Source organism: Podarcis melisellensis (genome assembly GCF_964234715.1).
Source record: "Podarcis melisellensis genome assembly, chromosome: Z".
Taxonomy (NCBI): domain Eukaryota; kingdom Metazoa; phylum Chordata; class Lepidosauria; order Squamata; family Lacertidae; genus Podarcis; species Podarcis melisellensis.
The window spans coordinates 2,715,369-2,731,518 of NC_138547.1; the positions used below are offsets into that span (position 1 = coordinate 2,715,369).

The 16,150-nt window shown below is 48.1% G+C and overlaps 1 protein-coding gene across 7 annotated transcripts in view; it reads right to left on the reverse strand.

The window, feature by feature from the left end:
* DAB2IP (DAB2 interacting protein) overlaps window positions 1–16,150 on the reverse strand; it is a 305,802-nt gene that overhangs the window by 219,839 nt on the left and 69,813 nt on the right. Inside the window, exon 1 of one of the 7 annotated variants that reach the window (XM_081896339.1) lies at window positions 7,738–8,143. The exons of the other annotated variants lie outside the window; for them this stretch is intronic. The gene's annotated coding sequence lies outside the window, so the exon portion shown is untranslated. Of the gene's footprint in view, window positions 1–7,737; window positions 8,144–16,150 lie in introns of those variants that run through there. 7 annotated transcript variants of the gene reach the window in all.

The following is a 16,150-nucleotide window of genomic DNA, read 5'->3' on the forward strand; positions in this document are numbered from 1 at the left end:
GATGGCTTTAAAATGGAATTAATAGTAATTTATGGAGGAGAGAACTATCAATGGCCATAATGGCTATGCTCTACAGCTGGGAGACAGCAATACTTCCAAATGCCAGCTGGTGGAAACTACTGGAGGGGAGAGTGATGCTCTTGTGCTTGAATCCTGCTTGCTGTTTTCCCACTGTGCTGGGCCCAGGTAACCCATGAAACGCAGTCCAGGACTGGTCCAGAATCCAAAGGTTCTGCTGGGAGTCAGTCCGACAGGGCCAAGGTAGGACACGAGGCAGGAAACCAGGCAAGGACAGGTACAGGATCTCAGGCAGGATCTAGCATACAGCAACGTTGCTCCCACAACCTGGGGCAGGGTCCGACAGTCTTTTATCTTTGTCGGGATAGCGGCCAGTCCTGATCACCTCCCTTTGTTGCCTGAAGGCGAGCACTCCTCCTGCAAGTACTCAGGTCTCTCCTTCTCTCAGACCTCAGTCTCTACAGCTTAGGAGATGTCGGTGGGTTACTGGACCCAGGGGCCGCCTCAGCCTCCCCTGACCCAACTGGTAGTGGAACAGCTGTAAGTGATGGCCCAGTTGAAGGCAACAAGGTAATCCCCGCATCTGGAGCCAGGACAGGCTTAGGCCCCTGACTCGGCCCAGCTGGTGTTTGTTGCAGGGGAACCTGTGCAGACTGGGGCTTTCAGAATCAGGCCCCAGACTTGGTTCAGGTGATGCCTGATGCAAAGGATCTGGTGCAGACTGAGTCTCCTCTGATTCCGAGTCCGAGCCCCAGTCCTAGGCCATCACACCCACAGGGATCTGGCTGGTCATTGTGAGAACAGGATGGGCAACTGGCCTGATCCAGCAGGGCCCTTCTTCTTAGGACTTTTCTGATGGCAAGAGTTCAACAGTGGAATGGATGACCTTGGAGGTGGGGACTCACCTTCGTTGGAGGTTTTTAAACAAAGGTTGGATGGCCATCTATCGGGGGTTCCTTAGGTGTGATTTCTGCATTGCAGAAGTTTGGGCTAGATGGTCCTTGGGTGGCCCTTCCAACTCTACAATTCTAGGTTGGCTACTCCTGGTGTAGACAGTACTAAGCTCAATGGACCAATGTCAAACTCTGGACAAGGCAGCTTCCTATCGTCCAGACTTTGTCTGTTTCTGCTTGAGACTGTACAGAACCTGGCAGAATGGAGCTAAGGCCCATGTCTGGGGTACTGCCGCTGCTATAAACACCTGAATGCATACATATTTGCATAGTAGCACTGCAAATTTAGGGACACGGGTGGCGCTGTGGGTTAAACCATAGAGCCTAGGACTTGCCGATCAGAAGGTCGGCGGTTCGAATCCCCGTGACGGGGTGAGCTCCCGTTGCTCGGTCCCTGCTCCTGCCAAGCCAGCAGTTCGAAAGCACGTCAAAGTGCAAGTAGATAAATAGGTACTGCTCCAATGGGAAGGTAAGCGGTGTTTCCATGTGCTGCTCTGGTTTGCCAGAAGCGGCTTAGTCATGCTGCTCACATGACCCAGAAGCTGTACGGCAGTTCCCTCGGCCAGTAAAGTGAGATGAGCGCCGCAACCCCAGAGTCGGCCACGACTGGACCTAATGGCCAGGGGTCCCTTTACCTTTACTGCAAATTTCTCCCATAGAGAAAACAGCCCCAAAAGCAAAGGGTTAAGTCTATGTGCTCACATTTTAGGTTTTAAGGAAAGGAAACATTTCAGCTTCTAGGGAAATGGCAGGCTGGGGAAATGCTACTGCAGGACACATTTAAATGCTGTTATGCCCCATTGGCACCTATTAATGGGAACAATTAGCACTTTCCATACTTTTTTTTTGCTTTCCTGAGACATGTGTCCAATGCTCTGAAAGGTTAATTTCCTGCATCTTAAATGCAAGTGCTGTGCATTTACCTCATCACCCCAGGCAAGACCGGCTGCTTCCTGACAGAGTAAACCCTCCTTGTAAAGGGATTACACAGAGTCAGAGAGGGGAGGGCTACATCGGCTGCTCCTGGCCTGGAGACAGTAGACTAGATGCTGAAGGTTGAGAGGCAGCGGGAGGCAGCCAGGCTTATGGGCATCCCAAAGGGCACATATTTAGCCTGGAGATGAGGAGACTGAGAGCTGAAATGGTGGCCATCTTTAAATGCCTGAAAGATTGTTATGTGGGAGATGGAGCATGCTTGCTTTGTGTCGCTCCACAGGCCAGGACCCAAACCAATGGATTCAAATGACAACAAAGGAGATCCTGACTAAACGGAAGACTTTTCTTATGGTAAGAGCCATTCGGCAGTGGAAAGCGATGGACCCTCCTGCGTTGGAGGTTTTAAAAGCGAGCTTAGCTGGCCATCTCTCATGAATGCTTTAGCTGTGGTTCCTGCATTGCAGGGGGTTGGACTAGATGACCCTTGGGGCCCCATTCCAACTCTACGATTCTAAAGTGTGAAGCAATAGAGGTTAAAAATGAGGGACCCCCAAAGGTGGAATCGGGTGCCAAATGCATCTCCCGAGGCCTCTTCCCCGAGCCCTTGGGACTGGGTCCACGGAAACAGCCTTTACCAACTCTGCTTTGCACTTTCCTTCAGTTCTTTTCTGGCCTCATTGGAATGTGTTCTTCATCCGTGTTAGTGCCTCTTGCATGTCTGGGTGGAAAACATTGGGCTTGAGAATGTCTGCCTGTACAGTCATTCCTCAGGTTACAGATGCTTCAGGTTGCGCATTTTCGGGTTCTGAACCCGGAAGTACCAGAAGAGGTTACTTCTGGGTTTCGGCACTCGCACATGCGCAAAACCACTTTGCGCATGCACAGAAGCACCGAATCGCAACCGGTGCGTGCGCAGACGCGCCGCTGCAGGTTGCGAACGCTGTGGGTTGCGAATGTCCCTCCTGCACGGATCACATTTGCAACCCACTTTATAGGCATCTACCTGTCTTGGGAAACACTTTGGGGGTGAAGTCAAGCTGTTGGAAGGTTGCAGCGCCTGCGGTGGCTGTAGAGACCAAAGCAGGAGAGACATGTTTTGTTGCAGCTGGGGGAGAGGAAAGCGTATGGTTGTGCTGCTGCAGATGCACCATGGCATTTCTTTTTTCTGTGAACCTCCCAGTGCTTGTTCCTCCTCTGGTCACTGCTACGGATGCAAGACCTGACTATGTCTCCAGGGACTGCGGTCATCTGCAAGGGATTCCCACACAGCAGGGTTGATGATGTTGCCAGCCTTCATGTCACATTTGCAGACATATTTGCAACCAGTGCTTCCCCCATGGGTACTCAGAGGTACTCAGTACCAGCACCTCTTTTGTTGTTGTTAAAAAGCGTGGCACTTACTGTAAGAACTTCCAAGGTGAGTACCGGCACCTGTTTTTTCCAGAAAAAAGGCACTTTTTGTAACACAGGGTTGGTCTGCCAACAGGCCTAGTGCCTGAAGCCAGCTCCCCATTGAGCACCATATGGGAGACTTATTCCGGAAGCAGTTACAGATAGGTAGCCGTGTTGGTCTGCCATAGTCAAAACAAAAAAAATTCCTTCCAGTAGCACCTTAAAGACCAACTAAGTTAGTTCTTGGTATGAGCTTTCGTCTGAAGAAGTGTGCATGCACACGAAAGCTCATACCAAGAACTAACTTAGTTGGTCTTTAAGGTGCTACTGGAAGGAATTTTTTTTGTTTTATTCCGGAAGATTACTGTGATTTCGAGGAGATAGTGATCTAACATGGTCATCTCTTCCTGCCTCTATTTAACTATCTATCCCTTCCTGGCCACTGTTTATTTCCTCTCTACCCCTTGTAAAATGTCTTTGATGGTTGCTTTTGATGTATGGTCTGGTGGCAAATGGCTAAAACCTGCCCTGGCTAGTATCTACCTTTGATTTGTGGTCTGGTGGAGGGCCTTTTGACCGTCTTTGATGTAGAGCAGATGAATCAGATGGCTTTTGAGCATGGCAGTGGAAGTTCGCGCACAGGCTGTTGGCCGCAGAGCTGTGCAGATGAAGGCTACCTGGTGGTCACTTCTTCAGGGCTTCCCAGTGGCTTGTTGAAATGCTTGCTTTGTAATGTATATACAGGTGGAACTCCAAAAATTAGAATATCGTGGAAAAGTTCCTTTCTTTCAGGAATTCAACTTCAAAGGTGAAATTCATATATGAGATTGACTCATGACATGCCAAGCGAGATCTGCTTCTACTTCTTAGAGGTCCAATCTTGCTCGATTTGCAATCCCTGATTTTGCTGATTTCATTGAATATTTTCATTTTCTGAGATTGTTAATTTGGGGTTGTCATCAACTGTACACCACGATCATCACAATGATCACAAATCAAGGCTTGACACATCTCACTTGGCCTATCATGAGTCTATCTCATCTATGAGTTTCACCTTTGAAGTTGAATTCCTGAAAGAAAGGAACTTTTCCACGATATTCTAATTTTTCGAGTTTCACCTGTATTGCTTGTTGTTTGGGGGGGAAATCTGTAATCTTCTCACACTCACATGTGTTTGTATTACTTCTGAATCTAATTTTAAAAGAAACATCTTGCATTTGGCAAGACAAGCACATCCTTGAGGGTCCTGCCATCTTCCATTCTGTGGACATGGCCATGCCAGCGTTGACAAGAACTTCCTGACAGTAAGAGGCTTGACAACCATATGTCAGGAGTGCTCTGATGGTGTTTCCTGCTTGGCAGGGGGTTGGACTCGATGGCCCTTGTGGTCTCTTCCAACTCTATGATTCTATGACATCGCTGAGACAGAAGTGCCAACATGCTTTGAATATGGACTTGGGACAGCACCCCCTTTTTTTTGAGTCTCTGTCTTGCCATGTGATGCCCAAAATTTTCCTGACATAACACATGTAGAAGGCAACAAGGCATCACTCCTGGCTGTGTGTATATGTTTGTCTGCGTGCATATGTAGAAACTTATGCGTCTTTTATGGAATGAAGCCTGCTGTGATAAGGTAAGGGTTACAGCCACCATTGGTTGCCCTTCTTTTCCCTTTGCCTTGGCCCTCAAGCCGGATGTGGGCCCTGGAAAGTTGCTCATGAGGGAGTATAGCCCTCATGCCGGAAGGTTTTCTCTCCTTCTAACCCACAGAATGGCCACAAACTGGGCAAAGAAAACAGGAAACCAGGCTGCCAAAAGCACAGGGGAAAGAAAGAAAGAAAGAAAGAAAGAAAGAAAGAAAGAAAGAAAGAAAGAAAGAAAGAAGACAGTGAATTTGCCACCCAGAATTTGGCCCCCGACAGCTGCTTTTGAATAACCCCTCATCCTAGTTTCTGAGCAAGCTACTGTTCTAAGCAACATCCACCAATGTATTATTTACTGGTATTTTTACTTGTATTTCCATCAAGTTACAGTAATGTCATGGTATGTTCTCCATAAGGTGACCAGTTGGGTCTAATGCAGACCATCCATGGTCAAAACCTTGCTCTTTAAGGAAGCCTTTCGGGTTGGTGAAGCCTGTGGCCATCTCTCAATATGCAGCTTTCCAGAGCTGCTTGGGGGATTTGGTCAAAGCAAATTCTTATGAGAACTGACCTGAATCCACCCTCACAGACAGAACACAAAGGTCAGGGTTCATTCTCTCTTGGTCTTATCACTTTCCTGAATCCTGAGGTGCAGTTTTCAGTTTAAAAGCTACCAAACTGCATTTTAAAGAACTATATTTAAAGATATAATATAAGAGCCCAAGAAGAACCTGCTGGATCAGGTCCATGCCCAGATGCTTGTGGGAAACCAGTAAGCAGAACCCGAGCACAAGAGCCTTCTTCTCCCCTGCTGTGGTTTCCAGCAACTGATGTTCAGAAGTACAGTGGTACCTCGATTTAAGAACTTAATTTGTTCTGGAGGTCCGTTCTTAACCTGAAACTGTTCTTAACCTGAGGTACTATTTCTGGGTTAGCAGAGTCTGTAACCCGAAGCGTCTGTAACCTGAAGCACCTGTAACCCAAGGCACCACTGTACAGGTGCCTCTGACCGTGGAGGCAGAGCACAGCCATTATGGCTAGCGGCCATCGATATCCCTCCTCCATGAATTTTCCCCAGTCCTCTTTTAAAGCCCTCCAAGTTGATGACCATCACTACCTCCTGCAGGAAGAAGAAGAGTTTGGATTTGATATCCCGCTTTATCACTACCCGAAGGAGTCTCAAAGAGGCTCACATTCTCCTTTCCCTTCCTCCCCCACAACAAACACTCTTTGAGGTGAGTGAGGCTGAGAGACTTCAAAGAAGTGTGACTGGCCCAAGGTCACCCAGCAGCTGCATGTGGAGGAGCGGAGACGCGAACCCGGTTCACCAGATTACGAGACTACCGCTCTTAACCACTACACCACACTACCTCTCTCACACTGGTTCCACAGTATGCAATGTCTCAAGAAATCCTTTCTATTATCTGTCCTAGATGTCATGTATTCTAGTGTTAAGAGAGAAACTTTCCTCCATCCACTTTCTCTATGACATGCATAATTAAAAATAAAAATAAAAATCTATCATGTTGCCTCTTACTCGCCGCTTCTCTAAGCTAAAAAAGTCCCAAATGCTACATTCCTCCCCCCACCCACCCACTTGATCATTTTGGCTGCCCCTTTCTGAACCTTTCTGAGCTCTACAATTTAGAAATATGTTCAGAATGTGTTTAGAAATGTGCATTTAGGGAGAAATTATGCATTGAAATACTAATTTAATATGGAGGTTTCATGCGAATTATTATTTATTGTCATGATTATTTGCAGGGTGGTGCAGTAATGAGACAGAACAGACACATGCAAAAGAAATGTGAGCCAGATATATATTGTTCATCCCTCATTATTTCCCCTCCCTCCTTTTTCTGAGTATTATTGGTTTGGGAGTTCTGTTGAAATGATTATATATATATATATATATATTTGCCCTGCACTAGTATGTTTTCTCACCCTCAGTTTGATTCTTATTGTGTTTGATCATTTTACAGTCAGCCACCTTGGTTTTTATTTATTTATTTAAAACAAGTGCCTATCACTATTTTCATAAATATCAATAATTTCTGTATGTTTAACGAACATTAAAAGAAACGAAGTCCAAACAAGCATCTATAAGGAAAGCAGGATATAACACAATACACAATAACTAAAACAATAAAGTAAAACAAAGATCAATCAAGGTATGATTATGTTTCTTGCTTGCCTACTTGCCTATTGGTCTGCACCACAGTGACTCTGGAAACAGAGAAAATGGGAAAAGCTGGGCCAATCAAGGTAGATCAGAGGTGACATGAGGTCACAGGCTAAGATTTGACCAGAGCTGGAAAAGCTTGCAGGTATGATCAGCTTCCAGCCAATCAGAAAGCCAAGCTGGGAAGGCCAATCAGGGATGGCAATGGCCTTCAAAATGGCAGAGACGGGGCAGGCTGACAGGCCTGCAGAATTGACAAAATCAAGTTCTAATTCATTCAGATATGAGCCGGCATCAGCTGTGCTGCTCCTCCAGCTGAAAATCCAGGTCAACAACCATCCCAGGCAGCTCAGGTAGAAGTGTGCAGCAGCAGCAATAGCTGGAAGAGGAAAGAAAAGGGAGAGGGAGAGGGAGAGGGAAAGGACTGGCATGGGGGGGGGGTCTGTGGGAGCCAGCTGGAGCTGGTTAGCAAAAGCAGTGGAGGAATCTCCTACGGGCACCTCGGCAGGAAACTTAAGCCAGGGACGGGGAGCAGGAGGAGGAGGCTGGGTTGCACAGAGTCTACATCTGCAAAAGTTAAAGCCTGACCAAACATTCCTGAGAGACAACTCACCTAAGAGGAGAAGCAGCGGTGCCCGTCAGAGACCCCCATGCCATGGCACCCTGGACAGCTCTGAAGCCGAGCAGTGGGAGGGGGTGACTTCATCAGGCGCTGGAATGGAATTTGGTACCTGGCGCTGGAATGCCGTTTGAGCCAGGAAAGGTGGAAAGCCGCCCAGGGTAGGCAGCAAAGGGGCTGCCGGTACTCTCCTTGCTGTAAGGGGGAGTGCAGCCCAGAAGCAGCCTCCAGGCAGAGAGGCTCCCCAAGTGAATCTGGCTGCCGTCAGTTCAGGTGGAAGTCAGGGAGTGACTGAGGAAGGTCTGGCAAGGCTAGAAAGACCTGTCTGCATGCCAAGCCAGGAGAACAGCAAGGGAGCACAGAACTTTGCAGATGAACCTCATTTCTCCTCAAAAGTGAACGCGGCCAATGAAAGACCGGTTCCCTCATCACCTGACACTCCAGTGCTGTGCAGCCCATTGGCAGGGAGATTTTGACACCTCCTGGTTCTCCGAAAGGGGTGGTGTTTTTCTGCAGAGTGAGGTGGAACTGGATTTACCTGTCCCTTCCCTGCTTTGCATCTGCCAAAAAACTCTCATTATCTTAATGAGCTCAGGTGTTTCCCATCCAGCTATCATCTAAGCAGCTTTAATTGCAGTTTTATCCAGAGCAAACCGCAAGAAAGGGAGAAGGAAGTTCGCAAACTAGCGATGGGCCCCTTGCAAGGAATCTGCGCTCTCTGGCTGTACGTTATCTTTGAAAACCGAGCTGTGAGGAGGAGGCGGGGAAGGAGGCCACAGATATTCCTCTCCTTGTTCTCCTGCCTCCTCCCACTGTCAAATTTTAGACTGTAGCCTCTTGGAGCTGGGACCTGACTTTATATGTTCATATAACTGCAAAGCACCTTGTCCATTGCTGGGGGCTAAGAATGGACTAAGAATTAGAGAAGGAAAGCACACAGAGGCTTCTGTCATGGGCCGGGGGCCAGGGAATGCCAGGAGACTGCACCAATTGCCTCTGAGGGAAAGCAAAAGAATGCCCACCTGGCCCATACATCAGAAGCTGCAGGGAGCTCCTTGCCAGTAAGGACACTTGGCGTCAACTGCCAACTGTCCTGGGGCTGCAAGTAAAGGACATAAGAACATATGAAGATCCTATTAGATCAGGCCAACGACCTATGTAGTCCAGCAACCTTTCCTCTTGGTTTTTTCGCCTACCTTGTAGCAACTCGTCACAACTTTCTGGTATTAGTGGTTGGGCATTGGAATATGTGTGCTGTGTTGGAGGATTGGGTATGGCCATCATCTACCCCTCCTCTTTTGGGTATTCCGTTACAGGAACCCGGTGGTCGTGGATCCTGTCCGATGCCCTGCTGGTGGCTAGGGCCGTGGCACGAACCCCAGTGACGTCATAGGGAAGCTTCCAGTTGTATTTGCATCAACAAGCTCCTCCCACTGGTTGTCAACCCTGAAATGACTCCCTGCTGAGCGGGGTGGAGTCATGTATTGCTGTTTTATCAAATGCTTAAGCCAATACTGAGACGTGGGTTAAACCACAGAGCCTAGGATTTGCCGATCAGAAGGTTGGTGGTTCAAATCCCCGCAACGGGGTGAGCTCCCGTTGCTCAGTTCCTGCTCCCGCCAACCTAGCAGTTCGAAAGCACGTCAAAGTGCAAGTAGATAAATACCGTAGGTACCTCTCTGGCGGGAAGGTAAACTGCATTTCTGTGCACTGCTCTGGTTCGCCAGAAGCGGCTTAGTCATGCTGGCCACATGACCCGGAAGCTGTACGCCAGCTCCCTTGGCCAAAAAGGCGAGATGAGCGCCGCAACCCCAGAGTAGGCCACGACTGTGAGGAGATTTCACCCCTCCCATATCCAAGAATTTGCTGATGAGTCTGGTGATTTTCCAGAGAGGAGGGGCGGTGTTCTGCTCTCTACTTATTCCGCTCCAGCCTAACATCAAAGAGTCAGTCAGTCAGTGTGTCGGAGAGAGAGAGACTGAGTGTTAGAGATTGTGTGTATAGATAAGGTTGCTGCTAAGAGCAGCTGCAGACACTCAGTGCAGTTCAGTTTTTTAGTTTAGACCTCATTTAGCTCTGTATATAGTTGTATATTATAGTTGTAGATAGAATAAAGAAGATATTCTACAGAGCTGCTCTCCGAGTCGTTTATACTCTGCTAGATTCTGCTATACTCTGCTGTGTGACGACTGTCTTCTTGTGGAAGTGAATCCGGTGCTCACAACACTAAGTTGTGAGTCCACAGCACTTTGACCTGTTCCTGTCCAGAAGGTGGTCTCTGGAAGTGCTACCCAGCTCGCCTAGCCCAGTCGGGGCTGAAGTGGATGAGTCCAGTTGGTGACACTGGCTCAAGGGCGATGCTGACAGACTGGACCTAATGGTCAGGGGTCCCTTTACCTTTACCTTACTCACATGCTGCAACCAAGAAAGTTGTGGCCTTATTTTGCCCATTAACCAAAAATAATGTGTCTATGTGTCTTCTTATAATCCTATGCGGGTGGTGGGTCCTCGACTCACAACCTGTTCTCACGGTGGCCAAGCAGATTCTCCAATGGGAAACTCACAAGCAGGACTTGAACACAAGAGCAACACTCCCCTCCTGTAGTTTCTAGCAACTAGTATTCAGAAGCATTTCCTGCCTTCGACTATGGAAGCAGAGCAGAGATAGGAGGCACCAAAAGCCTTGTCCTCCATGGATATGTCCAATCCTATATTTATAAGCATGAAATCCATGTTGGTGACCATCACTGCCATCTATGGGAGCGAGTCTGCTGTGCTGCGTAAAGAAACACTTTTTTTTAAATCCACCCTGAATCTTATGAGGGAGAAAAGCTGTCCTCTGTCCACTTTTTCCATAGATGCATCATTTTCTAAACATCTGTCATGCCACCTCTTTCTCAGAAAATCTCCACGCTAAAAAGTCCCAAACATTGTAGCCTTTCTTCAACGGGGCCATGCCATTATGATCTCATCCACCAGCCAGAGGAAAACAGAACTATTCAAGCCAGGAAACCAGCACTGGAAGATCTGCCTGGCCCCAACAGGGCATCAATGGCCCCTTGCAGATCCCCACTTGCTTCTAGCCATGAAGTCCAATTTCTCCTGCCTCTCTCCCTTTCCCCTCCACTCTCTTTTCCTTGAGTGAGGTCAACCTCTCCTTCTCCCTCTATCTGGGAGCCGCTTTGGAAGACCACAAACTGTCTGAAAAGTGAGATAAAAATGTAGCAAACAAGGGAAGAAAGCTTCTTCTTTGGCAATCACTCGTAGCCAAGTAAGATTGTTTTCTATAAACACAGTTTTAACAATGAGTGCGTAGGTGACTGTGGAGGCCAATTCTGGATCCACACGTCCTTGTACAGTGGGGACATTGGTTTCCGGGCAGGAGCTGATCACGGTGTGGATTTGCCAAGCGTGCCTTCCTCTTAGCACGTTTCTCCCTTGCGTCCTGAGTTCGAGTGTCTTCTGAGTCCATGACACCTTTGGTAAAGGCTGCTCTCCAATAGTGGAGGAAGGGGGTGGGGGAGGGTACGGGCACCATGGGCAGCAGAGCACCCTAGAGCAGCCCAGCCACCACCTTCCTCTCAACCACGGCTGCCCTGTAGTGGGCTCAGAGCTGCCAGAAAATGATAGATGCTTCCCTCACAGGAGGGTGCATTTACTCGGACGGCGTGCCCTGCCCACTTGGATGCTCTGACCCTTTCATGTGGGTGTGCATGTACCCCCCTTCCACCCCAAGTGCCAGCTGGGGTTGCTATGCCGGTGGAAGGCAGAGAAGGATACACCTGCAGTTCTTGCCATCCAAATATCTTCTAGGGATTGCAGAAGTTCCCAATTGCCCAGTCTTGGGTTTGAAAGTGGAACCAAAACATTTAAGAATTTCCCATTATTCCAGTTTGTATTTCAGAGTTCTGCGCAGAGTACAGGACATACGATACGATAATCTTTATTGTCCTTGTCCCATACAGAACAACAAAGTTGAAAATTCTACATCAGACATTCAAAAACCAACAAGCCTGCTATCCCAGCCTGGTTAGCCCCCTAAAAACTCTGATACCCCATAATTAAATGCAATATACTCCCACAGAGACTACCTTACACTGCGTTTAAAACCAAAATTGCATTTGGATAGAAACTGTTTCTCAGGCGGCTAGTCCTATTCTTTATAACCCTGTACCTTCTTCCAGAAGGCAGAAGCTGAAAGAGATCATTTCCAGGGTGGGCACTATCCTGCGCTATCTCTGCAGCTTTCTTATGACACCTGGAAGCGTAGATTTGATCCAAGGTGGGAAGAGTGCACCCAATTATTTTCTCCGCAGTCTTTACAACCCTGGACAGTTTTTTCCCTGGCTGTGCAGCTCCCAAACCACACACAGAGACCATAAGTTAATACACTCTCCACAGTACAATGGTAAAATGCCATCAACAGGTCCTTTGAGAGATTATTTTTCCGGAGGATTCTCAGAAAGTGTAACCTCTGCTGTGCCTTCTTCACCAGGTCTTTACTGTTTTCTAACCAGGTTAGGTCATCTCTCAACTCCACCGGGGCCGTCTTACCCATAGAGGCTAGTGGCGTGGGGCACCAGGGCGCCAAGTTCTGGAAGAAGCGGAGTCTGGGCGTGGCACCTCCTGGCATCAGCTCATCGCCCTCGCCTGCTTCCGCCATGCCGCGCCGAAGCAGCGCCGCGCCCAGAGCCTCCGTCTGCCATGGCCACTGCGGCACGAAGCGGCCAGCTGAGCCGGGAGGCACTGCGTCCAGCCTCCGCCTTTTCCCCACTGGAGGAGCTGCCCTCCATCCGCTGCCCGCCTCTTCCAGCCCCGCCGGCAGTGCCATTCTTCCTAAAAAAAGCTCTGGGAAATGGGGGGGGGGTGGAGGGAGCTTTGCACCATGGTGCCGGATATGCTTAAGACGGCCCTGCAGGACATGTGCAGTTTGCCAGAGATCTGCATCTCCCTGACACCTCTTGCATTACAGTCACACTCAGCCCTGTCTCACCAGTGTGCATTGATCTAAACAAACAACAGAAAACACTGCAAGAAGCTGGGTTTTTTATGTGACAGAATCAAGTTTCTATCCTGCTCTTCCTCTTGCAGTGTATGCAGTGTGCAACTGTATTTGTAATGTTTTAACCAGTGCAGGAAAAGAGGTGCCGGAACTCACCATGAACACCTCCCTTGTTCTCTTATAATAGCAACCGTACCCACTTGAGAGGTGCCGGAACTTTGTTTTGGTGAGTTCCGGCTGAAATAAAGCCCTGGTTTTAACAATTTTTGGAATGGTGGGTTTTCAAAAACCATTTTCCTGTGGATGTGTTTGCTGCCATGGGCTCTTTAGGGAAGATGGTGGGGGATATAAATCCAATAAATTAATATATGTACCCTTCCTCTCTTTTAGTTTTCATCAAAGGTCAAGCTCCGACAGCACGGAGAAGGCTTTCCCTTTATGTCCAGCATCACATTTAAACCAGGCTCCATACACGATCCCTTAGACGACTCAACAGCCCTGCTCTCCTCTTTTGCCTCCAGCACCCATATTCTGCTCATCAGATTTGTGTTTCTTGGTTGCCATCTTGTCAGCATCCTTTCTCAGAAGGCAGAGCTGAGCCCGCACAGCTCCAAGTGAAATTAAGCAATTGCATCGCTAGAGGGCACTAACGCTTCTTCAGCAACTCATTCAAGAAGGAATGGGGGGGGGAGAGAAAACACCTGGGCTAGGGCTAAGATGTAGGCCTGGGGTGTGTGATCTACAGACACAGGAACACACAGAGTGCAATTTCACTAGCATTATAGGCACTCATTTTGCTATCTCCCATAACAATCCCCACCCAAGGAGGAACTTTCAAAATCTGTCCACCGTTCTGCTTCAGTTGAAAGTTGGTGGCAACTTCAGTACTAATGGGATGACCAACGAGGCATCAGCCAATCAATCTCTTCATTATGGCCAATGGTCAGTGTTCAAGGGTGCCCCATCCAAGCAGTGTCAAGGGTCAAGGAGGAAGCTACCCAGTGCAGCATCCCGAAAAGAAAATAATAAGCTTGTAATCATGAGGAATGTTTGAAAATGTGTAAGAAACGCTTGCCGAAATCTTGGAAGCCAGGATAGCTCATATCCTGTGTAGAAGAGGGGATTTTAGTAGATGCAGGTTCTCTTATTCCCTGTGTGGGGATCTACACATGCTGATATCCCCTTTTCTACGCAAGAGTCAACTCATCCCATCTGTGAACTTCATACAATAGTATTTCAAATCAAATCTGGACTTATGAAGCTGCCTTAGATGGAGGTCTGGCTATTTGTCTATCTAAGCCAGTATTGTCTTGTCTACTCTGACTGTCACTAGGGCTTCAGGCCTACTACCTGATTTTATTTTATTTTTAAGAAAAACCTGAGGATGTCAGGGATTGAACTTGGGACATTCTACGTTCAAAGCTAATGCTCCTTCGCTGAGTTTGGTTGCTCCACATCGCCACCAGCCCATTTGGACTCTGCCCCTCCAGACATTACACCATCTTGGCCCCCCCAAACTGTCAGTAATAATGAACCCCCTTCCAGACCATTACTACCCCCAAATGTCAAGTCTTAATAGTATGGTCTGTTATGTAAATGAACATGAGCCACAATTGCACCAGCGACCTCATTCATCTTGCTAATGAAGCACCATCAGCAGAACATCTGTTTCCCCCTTGCAACAGGCGGGAAAATGTTTTCAAAAAGGAGCTGCTTCTATTTTTTAAGAGAGTTTCTTCTTGCTCTACAATTATGTGATTCTAATTCTCTCAATGAGCAACACTTCTACTAGCTGTTATTTATCTATCTGCTGCCCTGCGTGAACTCCCAGAACTGTCATCGCCGTCAGGCTTGACAGCAAGAAACCAGCCCGGTAATTAAACTGCTCAAAGGGTCTTGTTTGGCTCTTGTTGCTACAAAGTCGGCAGACCCCTCCCCGTAAACAGTTTCCATTGATTATCTGTTCCTAGAGGGCTGCCATTTTATTCCCAGAGCAGAGGCTTACTGTTCCCATTGTGCAGCCTAGTGATAGAACATGGTCATCAGGACTAGCAGGGCAAATGCAGAGGACCCTGCATGGGGGTAGCCAGGATTTTTTAGGGGGGGGGCAGGCCTTTTGTTGGGGGGGGCAAGTCTTTTGTTAGGGGGGCAGAACCTCAGTTTGCTACATATTTTAATTTATTATAATTTATTTAGGGGGGCAGCTGCCCCTCCTTGGCTACGCCCATGGGTCCTGATAGGATTTGCACCCAACAGTTTCAGAACCCAAGAAATCCACATACACAACACAATGATTAGTACAATGGAAGATTATAGAGGTTTTGTCCTGTACTGAAATTATACCCAGATTCAGAAATATTAGCCTCTGATCTCAGATAGCTGCAGGTTGTGTGGTGTTGTGGCGGCACTTTGGACATGCTCAGAGGCACTGCAACATTCTCAACCGTCACCTCAGTGGTGGCTGGTGACTATTGGGACAGGTAGGGTGAAAGGCAATAAACCAACAGCAGGTGGCGCCAGAGCCAATGGATGGTGCAAAACTTGGAAGAGGAGGAGGAAACTGGAAGACACGGCCACCCCCTGGACAGGATGTAGGTAAGTAGGAAGGTAGGCTGGTAGGGGCTGACTAAGGGCAGAATGGGGTTGGCGGGGGCAAGGCCTCAGTCATCCTCACGGACCAGCCTGCGTTGGTGGTGAAACCTGAACTCCTGCAGGAGCAGGGCTCCTGCTTTTAGCTCTCCAGGGGATCCTTTTTTACACAATTATCTCAGACTGAAGGACAGCTTAAAAGAGGGGCCACTGCCATCATCCATGAAGGAGCGTCTCCACCCCCATCGTTCAGCCCGGACACTGAGGTCCATCACCGAGGGCCTTCTGGCGGTTCCCTCCCTGCGAGAAGTGAGGTTACAGGGAACCAGGCAGAGGGCCTTCTCAGTGGTGGCGCCCGCCCTGTGGAACACCCTCCCTTCAGATATCAAGGAAATAAGCATCTATCTTATTTTTAAAAGACATCTGAAGGCAGCCCTGTTTAGGGAAGTTTTTAATATATAATGCTGTATTGTTTTTAAAACTCGATTGGGAGCCACCCAGAGTGGCTGGGGAAACTCAGCCAGATGGGCGGGGTTATTATTATTACTATTATATAAAATGCCAAAAAGGAGGGAGCTACATGGGCCTCCGAAGGAAACCTATAGAATTGTAGAGTTGGAAAGGGCTTCAAGGATCTTGTAGTCGAACCCCTTGCAATCAAGAGAATCTCTGAGAGAGGAACATCCAACCTCTGCTTAAAAACCTCCAATGAAGGAGAGTCCAACACATTCTGAGTTAGTCCATTCCATGACTGAACGTCTCTTACCCTCAGAAATGTCTTCCTAATGTTTAGTTGGAAACTCCTTGTAATTTGAA